The sequence below is a fragment of the Gossypium arboreum genome, chromosome 10, assembly GCF_025698485.1.
Source record: "Gossypium arboreum isolate Shixiya-1 chromosome 10, ASM2569848v2, whole genome shotgun sequence".
Taxonomy (NCBI): domain Eukaryota; kingdom Viridiplantae; phylum Streptophyta; class Magnoliopsida; order Malvales; family Malvaceae; genus Gossypium; species Gossypium arboreum.
Window position 1 is genome coordinate 37359119 of NC_069079.1, and position 12185 is coordinate 37371303.

At 29.0% G+C, this 12185-nt stretch overlaps 1 long non-coding RNA gene across 1 annotated transcript; it reads right to left on the minus strand.

Annotated features, from left to right (window-relative positions):
- Positions 1-5991: 5991 nt before the first annotated feature.
- On the minus strand, positions 5992-9280 carry LOC128281403 (uncharacterized). The gene is made up of 4 exons (XR_008271608.1): positions 9162-9280; positions 8655-8730; positions 7252-7304; positions 5992-6387 (listed from the first exon to the last, which is right to left on the minus strand). It is a non-coding gene; the product is annotated as an uncharacterized LOC128281403 (long non-coding RNA).
- Between the last annotated feature and the right edge of the window lie 2905 nt (positions 9281-12185).

The window sequence follows — 12185 nt, forward strand, 5'->3', positions numbered from 1 at the left end:
ATTGTAATCTTTTTAAACAAGGCAAGTACATCATACTATGTCTTCTTTGAAATAGATTTGCTTGAATGAATCTTTTCATCAATCATGACCTAAAAAATTATTGCTCAATATCTTTAAAGATATGCATAAAAATAGTCAAAGTAATCGTACCAAAATATGCCAACAAAATAGACAAGTTGCATTTCATTTAGTTGCAAAGTAAGTAGCTACTGGCGGTGTAATTGATAGCACTAGCACAAGTCGAAAGAATTTGCAAGTTCCATGATTTCTGGTCCATGTTGAAAAGGTTTAACTGATATAACCTCACTAGTTGGTTTGCAAGTGGTTGCATCCTAAATTCATTTTATTTTTGTATTCCATTTGACATGCCATACAAGAAATTGAGTTCCATTACTAACACACACACACACCTCTTTTTATAAGGCTTGGTCCTTCTTTTTATCAGGCTTGGTCCTTTTTGTAAGCTCTTGAATATTGGGATGTCAAAGCTTTATCGATGCAAGAAAAATAAATAAAATCTAGTAAACTCATACCATGGATCCATGTGTGAAGAAACAAATTTAGGATAAAAGGAAAGATTCAAAATATACCTTCACTGATTTGAGTAGAAAGCCTTTTATCAACTATAGAACCATAGTTGCAACCTTTGTGTTTCAACCTTTATTATATCCACATGGAGGAAAATGATTGAAATAAACTCTTCGAAATTTTCAAAGAGTGTTTCAAGAATTTCTTTTTGTTGTTAGTCTTAAAATTCCAGGTAAGTAAAAAAAAATGGAATATCAAAATCTTTTTTCTCAAAACCTTTTTGAGTAACCTTTAATTATTTAAAGGATATTAAAGGATTTTAGTCAAACATGATATTCTGCTTACTATGAATGTGATATTAGGTTTTATTATAAATCTCACATAATTCCTTTTTCAATCAAAATTTATTAAATATCGTATTTAATAAATTCAGTAAAGTGGTTTATCCAATTAAAATTGTAATAGACTAAATTTCAGTGATGTCAGAAATAGTGGTTCGAGACCACCAAATCCAAAAAATAAACTCGTAGATTATATTATTTAATATTTATGAGCCAAATGTAGCTTTTAAAAGATTTTTGAAATAATAAATTGTGTTTTATAAAAATTTATTTGGTCAAGAAATTAAAAAAAAGTATCGAGATCTCGGTGTTATAAACTGTGCCATAAATATTTTTATAAATATTTACGGAGTGTCAATAAGTTAGTATTAAAATTTCGTTATAAAATTTTGATGTTTGGGTGATTAATTAAATAAAAAGGACTAAATTGAAAAAGGTGTAAAAGTTGCTATAAGGATTAAATAGCTCAATTATTAAATGAGGAAGGACCTAAAGTGCAAATAGACCTAAAGTGCAAATAAACCTAAAGGAGACACTTTGGGCGGCACAGGCGGAGAAAAATCAGGAAAATTGAGGAAATAAGGGCAAAATGGGAAAATAACAAAATTTACTAAATAAAAAGGGGACTAGAATGGAATATCTAGAATTCTCTTCATTTCTCTTCATTTTCATCAGTTGAAAAATAGCCATTGAAGAGGGTTCAAGCTGCTTTTCATACTCTAGCTTCATGTAAGTTTAATTCTTGCTTTCTCCTTGAAATTTCTAAGATTTTGGACTTTTACAATTGGGTCCAACTTATTATGTCATTAGTTTTTGATTCCATGGCTAATTTTTAAAGTTACTATGGATGAGTGCTGGAAGCATATGATGAATAAATATAGAATTGAAGCTTTAATTTTGATGTATGATGATTTTATCAAGTAAAATTGATGGAAATTGATTTTAGGACCTAATTATGAAAGAGTTTGGAATTAAGGTCTAGTGCTAAAGTTATGATTTTCAGGGGTTATGAAGTAGTTTAAAATGATAGACTAAAGTATTAATTGAGAAAAATTATCTCAATTGAGGGGTTAATTGAGCAAGGACTGAATTGTATGAACTGTGAAATTTGGGGTAAAATGGAAATCAACATTTTGCATTAAAACTGTTTTGGACAGCAGCAGTAGTCTAATTTTGAAAAATCACCAAAAATTGTACAAATTAAATTAGAGGATTAATAAAATATGAAATTAAAGCTTATTGAGTCTAGTTTCTTATAGAAGAAACGATGCAAGCAATAAAATTGTAAATCATGAGATATAATAAATTTTATGAGACAAGGTCAGAATGATTTCGGGTTCCCCTATTCTGACTTTGGAAAATCATAAAAAATTGAAAGAAAATAATTAGTGGCTTCAATTTATATGTTTAGAATCTTGAATGAGTCTATTTTTAATAAAACAAATGGGAACATTATCCAAATCCCGTACGAGGAGATAATTAATTTTTAGTGAAGAAGAGTCGGAACTGTCAGACAGCAGAATAGGGGTGGCTTTAAAGAATAAAATGTACTTATTTGTTAAACCAAAAATTCTGAAAATTTTATGGTAAGAAGATACATGAGTCTAGTTTCAGGGAAAATTAGTGGATCTTAATTCGAAGTTCTGTAGCTCAAGATAAAAATAATTTAGTGACTATGACACAGATGGACAACTTGAATATTCATATAAGTAAATAGTAAAAATTATAGATTATGTTACTTACAAGTGTGTTATATACATTAAGGATCTGGAATGGAGAGGAGGAGGAGGAAAATATGTGGGAGTGACTTATGCATAAATTGATCACATGCTCGATTATATTTGGTAAATGTTAAACTTTGTTAAAATGAAAATGTTATAAATTCATGTTTGAATTAAATGTTATATATGTTAAAGAATAATTTTAATATTTGATATTTGCCTAATAAATGAATATCCGATATTGCTTAGTAAATATAAAGCCAAATATAAAAAATTATGTTATAAGTGGAATATGTGTGAAAGAATGTGGTAAGTATTTTCATGGTTATTATTGAGCTCATTCACATTAATCATCATTTGAAATTGTGATAGAGCGGAAGAAATAGTAAATGGCATGCTTATGTATGGTTATATGTATTTATCTGAAACATAAGAAAATGATGGTTATATATTTGATATATGGAGACATGAGACTATGATATATGAACATAGAATATATTTTATAAATGTATTCGTTCATAATTATAGAATTGTGCAACTCAAGTGTACTATTTGTATAAAGGTAGTATTTCAAATGATTTGATGAGTAAAGCTCCAATGTGAGATAGTTTGAAATTAAGAAAAATTGTTATGAAAGCATATTTAAAATACATAGATATGATTGTTATAAATTATGTGAATAAATGATGTGTAAAAGTATATGCATATGAGAAATTAATGAAAGTTGAGCCCATACATGTTTCTTGATATTTATATGAATTATATGACTAACAATATGATAAGAATAAGTACTAGGGCTCATGATCAATTCGAATAATTATGCTTTGCATAATTATATTGAATATAGAGAAGCGATAAGTTAATTACCATGTTATACGAAATTATTAAATATTACATGTTTACTTTGTTTTACTTTTTCCCCTAATTAATAATGATTCAATAAGCTCCGGTAATGCCTCGTACCATGTTCTGATGAGGGATACGGGTAGGGGGTGTTACAAAAATAATGTGCAACATATATTATATTATCTTAATTGGACCATTTATACATGTGTGTCAAGCACATACATCTATTGTATTAGATTTTAACTCTGGCAAATTATATTAATTATAAGAACATTTCTATAATTAGTTTAACTCATATGACAAGTCAAATATAATCCCACCTTTTTACAGATTTCAATTGTTTCAACCATGGGGTGTGGCCTCGTAAGATTTTGTAACACTATCAGTAATATTAAAACATTTCTAATTCTACAAACAATGAGTGACATCTACCAATGCATTCTTGCTACCCAATTTTCAGAAAGTCATTGTTCAACATGAATTTTTTGTGATAATATTATCATGTAGTGTATCTTTTTGTTTGTGATATTTAGATTAAACACAAGTCATTGAACAATCAACTTGTATAATCCAATATTTTATTTCTTGAATCCCAAGTAGGCTAAGATAAACAAATGAGTATGATATCTCATATAAACTCATTTGAGCACAACCTTGCATTTCTAGTCTCACTCAATCAAAGGGCTCGAGATATCACTCCCATTATGTGGGAGGGACAAATCATATCTTGCTACATAGTTTATGGTATATCCAATAGTAGTCTTTATTGTGCAACCATTTATAAAAGAGATTTGACTATATCAAGGTATATGACTTCCAATGTTGGAACTATAATGACCTTATGTTTAAGGATCATACAAACTTGACAAGAATAGCGTAATCTCTTGAATTTTATTGATAGACCTCAACGATATATATATCTATATAGTAGTAGTTGCATAGGAATCAAATTGCCAGAAGAAAATATCTAATAATAATATCCTAGCACCCCCTCAAGTTGGAACATGTAGATCATATATGCCTAACTTGTTGAGAAGATATTCAAATTGCGATTTACTATACGCCTTTGTAAAAATTTCGGCCAATTAAATGGAGGTTGGAACTTAAGAAGGTGCAATCAACCCTGGATTGCATCTCTAACAAAATGACAATCCACTTTAATATGTTTAGTATGCACGTGAAATATGGTATTCTCTGTAATATGCAGCGTAAATTAACTATCACAAAATAAAGGAATTGCTTTAGGATGATGGACACCTAAGCTCAATAGCAAGGCCTTCAGCCACTTGAGCTCACAAGTAACAGAAGTCATAGACCTATACTCAGCCTCAGCAAATGAACGAGAAATAGTATGTTGTTTCTTAGTTTTCTAGGAAATGCAAGATTGTCCCAAAAAGACAAGCCAACTAGTAAGTGAACGCTGAGTTAATAGACAAGCAGCCTAATATGAATCACACCACCTTTTCAAGGGCAAATCACTATCAGATCTCAAAAGAATTGCTTGGTTAGGAGAGTCTTTCAAGTACCAGACAACGCGCAGAGTTGTATCCCAATGCTCTTGCCTTGACTCATGCATAAACAAGACTCAGGTCTAGTTATTTCCAAATAAATCAAATGGCTCATTAACCATCTGTACGGTTCAAGATTAGACAAAATTGTCCCTGTAGCATGTGCTAATTTATGATTTTGCTCTGTTGGCGATCCTACGGGCTTTGCTCCCAAAAGACTTGTAACACCCTTAACCCGTCTCCATCACCAGATTAGGTTTATGGAGTATTACAGTACAAATCAAAACATTCCACATCATATAGAAATGATTATTCAAATTTAAATATTAACATTCAATATCAAGTTTTATCCATAGTGTAAATACATTTACGGGCCTCAAACTGAGCGTACGAGGCCTTAAAAATAGTTTGAAAACATTCAGGGACTAATTTGAAAAAAATAGAAAATCTTAGAAAATTTTGAAAATTTTGGAAATAAGGGTCCCATAGTCGTGTGGCTAGGCTATGTGACTTAAAACATGACTGTGTATCTAACCGTGTAACATTCGAACTATGGGACAAATGGTCGTGTTCCAACCCGTGTGATTGCTTGTGTGGGTATTCGAAATAACTCCACATAACCTTGTCATAGATCTTGTGTCAGACTATGTGGACCATCCTGCACTAAAAATCAAATGACACATGGCCATGTGGTGTGACCATGTCCTAGGCCATGTGCTTCCAAAATAACCCCTAATGCAAGCTAATTCAACAACTTACTTTAGCACCAAGTCAAGTCATTACCTATCACTTTCACAAGTTAAAACACCTTCAAACATACTTAAAACATGCCAAAATCATTCAACCTATGTGCCTAACCAATATGCCATGACTTGGCACCTCAATTCAAACACCAAATCAATTCAATTACAATGTTACAGGTTCACACCTCAACCTGTAGCAAACATACCAAATAACCATTTCATTCACATTTCATTAAGCCATAAGCTATCTACTTTCAAGAGGCATAACTAAAATGATCAGAACACACATATCATTCAATCTAAATGCCTATCCAATGTACCCTCATTGGTACCACAAATTAAACATCTAAACAAACCCATACTTAATATTTACAAGACATTACTTTTAAGACATACTAAAACCTCCATTTCATCACATCCATTTACCATATATCAAGCTAATCATAATAGGCATTTAGCTAATGACCAAAAGCACTACCAGTCACAAACATAACCCAAAGATACCAAACATATATATATACAATGCAAAACTTACTCAAACTAACTTATAAACAACACCATCATAAACAAAATAACTTAAACTCCTAGTACATGCCATTTATAACCCGACATCAAAATATCCAAATCTTCTCCTGAGATGAAGGGTGGATAGTGTGAATGTACTTTGACTTGATTCCAGCCGTTCGAGCTTTTTGACGACCTACAGAATGATAAACAACTAACATAAGCAATTAGCTTAATAAGCTCGTATAATGCCAACTTAAACTTACCAAACATGTTATATTTAAACCATTCAAGCATGGATTCATTCATTAGATCATGCATACATTTCACTCCTATACACACAACTTTACAAGGTTAGTAGGTGGATAAAGGAGCATATAAATTCAACCAATTCATGGAATATATCACAATAAACATTCTATATATATATCATTCATCATGTATTTAAATAATACCTTATTCATACAAAGTACATATATTAATGTTTTCCATTTCATCTTTTAATAACTTAGGCCATTTCATATACATATTTATTTGAACTAAACTTTAATCACTCATTGAACAAAATGAAACAAATGACTTTATTATGGCATAAAAAATTACAAGTATACGTATTTAAAACTCAATTCAACCTTTTCACAAAAAAAAAAAAAAACTTAATTCAACCTTCTATTCGCATAAACTACAATCCATTAATATAATACTCATAAGTTCTTATTGTAACGACCCCTAACCCTATACCGTCGCTGGAACAGGGTATGAGACATTACCAATCAGTACCGTACAATACATACATTAATTAAATATAAACATTTAGACTCATCATAATTTTAAGATGACGTCATTTTAATGGGCCCTCGCAGTCCAATATGAACAGTAAAATCAATTCGGGACTAAATGAGAATTACTACGAATTTTTCTTTCAACTTTCAAATTTCAAATTCATACTATATACCATTGCCAACCATAATTTACTTGTTTTATCAATACTTTCACAACCTAAATGACTCTCATAAGACGTCCTAGGTACATGCCATTACCAATACTCAACATACTTTACCTCATTGAATTCAGGATCGACTTGGGATGCTGATTCAACGGTCTAGCCTTAACCTGCGCACGGAAACAAACAGCACGCTGAGTATACACTCAGTGGTATTTCTATAATCTGAACACTTAAACAATTATAAAACATATTAATTTATATATATTGAACTTTTCAAACTCAATGAGTATTCAAACATTCATTTTCCAACCAATGTTTTGGTCTACTTTAAATTCAAAATCATTTATTATTTTTCAATAGCAATTAATCAATCAGTAATATTCATTAACGATCAGTCAATCAGAACAATTATTTATTTAGTAATAGTTAGTTATTCGGTAACAATCAATTATTCAATAATAATCAGTTATTCAGTATCAATCAATTGATCGGTTATCCAGTAACAGTAAATTATTCAGTAAAAATCAAATATACAATAATAATTAAATTATTCAGTAACAGTCGATCTTTCTACTTCCTTTATTTACCCTTATTAACATGACTCGGACCTAGACAGATACACGGATCCAACCAACACACTAGTACGGCACATAGTGCCTCATCACCGGCCGGAACATAGAATAATAATAGTAATGGCGATGACGGTACACGAGTACCTCATCGGAACAAATTCGAACGATAAAGATGCGGTACACGAGTACCTCATCGAAACAAATCCAAAGAATAAAGATATTGGTAATAGTAACAACATCGACACACAAAGTGTCGAATTGGTAACGAAGAATTATGATAAGATAAGAGTCGACACATAAGTGCTCGATCGATGGCCAAGCAAAACCGTACTCTTTCATATCCTATGGCATGCCAACTATATCCGACTAGCCCGACTAGTTAATAGGGTATTTAATTCACTTTCCAGTTTTCAATTAATTCATATTTTAATTAATAAAATATATATTTTCAATTCAATATAATTCCATTCACTTTTCACTAATAAATATTCAATTTCACAATAATCACAATTTTCTATCAATTTCATCACACTTCCAACTACATATATTTTCCAATATAACAAATATTTATTATTCAATTTCCACATCAATATTCATTTTAATTCAAACATTCACATATATTCATAAATCAATTCAATATAAATTTATCACACACTAAATCAGTTCATTTCAATTATAAAGACACAATACAAATAATTCCCATCTTAATTATTTATCATAACATTTATCCAAAATTCAATTATCATAATTGCACAATATCTCATTCACACACACATATATATTTATAATATATAATTCAATTTAATTTAATCAATATAAATTCATCACATACCAAATTAATCCATTTCCATTATAAACACAATAATTCTCAGTTCAATATTTATTAATTACATTGAATAAAAATATAACAATTAATTACTAGGTTCGGATTATAGAAATACAAACCGTATTTTCTCGAGCTAACTCCCGTTGTCTTTGCCATTTTTCCTTGCTTAGCCGAAATTTCCCGAGACAACGTTAGCTATGGGAATTAAAACAATTCATATTCATTAATTCACTACTAATTTATATCTAATTAATACAATTTCTACTTTAATTTTAATTTAATCTAACTAAATTCACTTACTTTTCTATCTCAATTCATACTTCATTTCTATTCAAATTTTGTCCAAACTCATACTTAACTATAAAATTTCCAGCATATTTTCCTAATTTCGAAATTTCATCAATTTAGTCCTACAACATAAAACTTATGAATTACTTTATAATTCAATCCTTATTTCATTTCTAACTTGAATTTCTATCAATTTAACCCCTAATTCATCTTTTTATTCAACATGAACAATATTTAGAAATCTAATAACTTTCAAAATATTAACTTAATTTCATCAAAACTTTGTTCTAAAGTTTTTAAAACATCAAAACTAAGTAAAAAAGGTTAAATTGACTTACCTATTAAACTTTAAAGCTTCAAACCTTGAATTTTCCCTTTTCTTTCTTTCCTTTCTTTCTTCCTTCCCTTCCCCTGCTTCACGTTTGCCTATTCTATTTATTTTCTCTCTTTTCTTTTTAGTTTTGTTATATATATATATACATAATATAATAACATTATAAATATCTATTAATAAAAATCTATTAAATACCAATATTTATTTAACATTTGTATCCATTTATATCCTTACATTTGTCACACTTTTATTTATTCATCACATAAAAATCATATCATATAATATAATTATTTAATTAATAAATATCTTTTACTAAATAATAAATATCTATTTAATATCAAATACATGTATTACAAATGTTTGTATTTTTATTAATACAGTTGTATCAAATCATATCCACACATTTGTCTTTATTTAATTTATTTAATAATATAATATCAATTCAATAATTATAATAACATTAATATTTACTTAAATAATAAGTAAATACACACAAATGTATTTACAATAATTATTACACATGTATTTATTTTTATTTTATTATTTTTTCCATACACTTTATCAAATTATCACTATACACTTGTCTTTCTTTTATTTGTTTCATAATATAATAATTTAATATCAATTAAATAATAATGACTATAATAATAAATAAATAAATTAATCTAAGAAAATCCTAGATTCTTCCATCTTTTGCCGCCTAAATTCATACATTAGGTACAATTCCCTATTTGGTCCTTTTTATTTTCTTTTAATCTACAATTCAACTTTCATCATTTATTCAATTTAGTCTTTTTTCCTAATTATTCTTAACTAAGCTAAATTCACTTAATTAAAGCCTAGTTAATTACTCAATTAATTTCGTAATTATTTTTCATAAATATTTTCTAATCCATTTTTCAGAAACAGAGACCCAAAAATATATTTTTCCTATAACCTTGAAGTTCGGGTCGTTACACTTATTCACATATTGAACCTTATAACATTGATATAATAGCGATTTCATTGATATCCTTTTCAACCTTTCCATTGTTTCAAGGATTCCATGGTATCTTTTGACCTAGGTTTTACACAATCTTCAAGTAATACCATAGTATCTTTCAACTATGGTATTTTCCTTTTCAATTACAATTCCATAATATCTTTTAATCATGGTCTTTTCCTTTTCAATTATAATGTCATGATATCTTTCAATCATGGTCTTTTCCTTTTCGATTATAATGTCATGACATCTTTCAATTATGGTTTTTGCTTTTCTCAAAAAATGATTCCAATCACCATTTAATAGATATGTACATATAAGAATTAAGTCACATTTATAAATCAAATGAATCACTTAAATTGAAATACAAACTTACTTTGACAAAAACAGTTGTAAAATCAAAGCCGACGACTAGTTCGATATTTTAGTTTTTCCACGCTTTAAATCCGATTTGCTCATTTCTTGATCTAAATAATAATTTTTAGTCAATTAAACAATTTAAATAGATTGCATAATTAATTCAAGCCTATAACCCTCATCAATGTCAATTTACAAAATTACCCCTAATATTTTAACCTTTATGTAATTTAGTCCTTAAATCTGAAACTTGCAATTTAACCATTTTTAACCACCATTCATGCTAGCCGAAAATACTAGGGACTCTCTGCAACCCATATGTATCATGTTTTTACAAAAAAATTCATGAAGTTTTATTATTTAAACAATTTAATCTCTAAAGATTAAAATTACTAAAAAATCACTTAACAAAATACTTCTATTTAACAACCAAGCTTAATAATCTATCAATTAAATTCACAAGAACACTTAAAAAATTCATGGTAAGTCCCTAAACATTTAACATTTTTATGAATTGACCCCCGAGTTAGCTAGATTAAGCTAAAACAATCTCAAAAACATAAAAATCATAAAAAAAATGGGTTAAAAAATACTAAAGATGCAATGTAATTAATCTTGGCGGAAGCTTGGTTTCTCAACCATGGTAGTTTCGGTTGAACAAAAGATAATATGAAGAAGAGAACACATGTTCCATGTTTTATCCATTATTTATTCTTTTTAATTATTTAATTTTTACATTATTTCATTTGAAAACATAATATAAACCGTCAACCAACATTTAATATAGGGTATAATTACCTTTTTGATCGTTAAAAATTCAATGATCATGCATTTTAACTAATAAAATCAAATAGTATTTAACTTTTACATCTTTTACGATTTAGTCCTTTTTCCTTAATTAACGATCAAATCACCAAAATTTCTTGACCAAATTTAATTACACCTATATAATCACTCCATAAGTATTTAATAAAATATTTGTGGGCTCAGTTTACAGAAATGAGATCCCGATACCTCATTTTCTAAAACCACTTGGCTTAAAGAATTAACCACTTGAACTTGACTATACAATCAATTAACGAAATTTATGAAATTAAAATTTCAATAGTACTGTACTTGTCTCATAAATATTATTGATGAACTCACTCGTCGAAGTTGTGGTCCCAAAGCCACTGTTTGAGGCACTACTAAAAAACGGGTTGTTACAAGACTTGCCTCCGAAATAATATCAAGTGCATATTTCTTTTAAAAAAAAAACTCCAAAGAGCTACGAGGTACCTCTATCCCCAAAAAATATTTCAACGCGCCAAGATCCTTCATATGGAAGTAAGAATTGATATACCCCTTAAAAGATTTCAAAGCAGCAAAATCGTTCCCAGAAATAAGCAAATCATCAACATAAACTAGCACATTAATGCATACAAATCCCTTAGTGTATGTAAAGAGAGAATAATCAAAATATGACAGAAGAAATCCATACCTTTTTAGTGCAGTAACAAGCTTCGCAAACCAACACCGAAAAGCCTATTTCAACCCATAAAAAGACTTGCACAAACAAAAAAACATTCTAGGCTTATTAGGAGGAAAACCTGGAGGAAGTTGCATGTAAACCTCTTCATCAAGACCACCATGCAAGAATGCATTATGGACATCCATCTGATGTAAGTCCCAATTTTTTAAAGTTGCAAT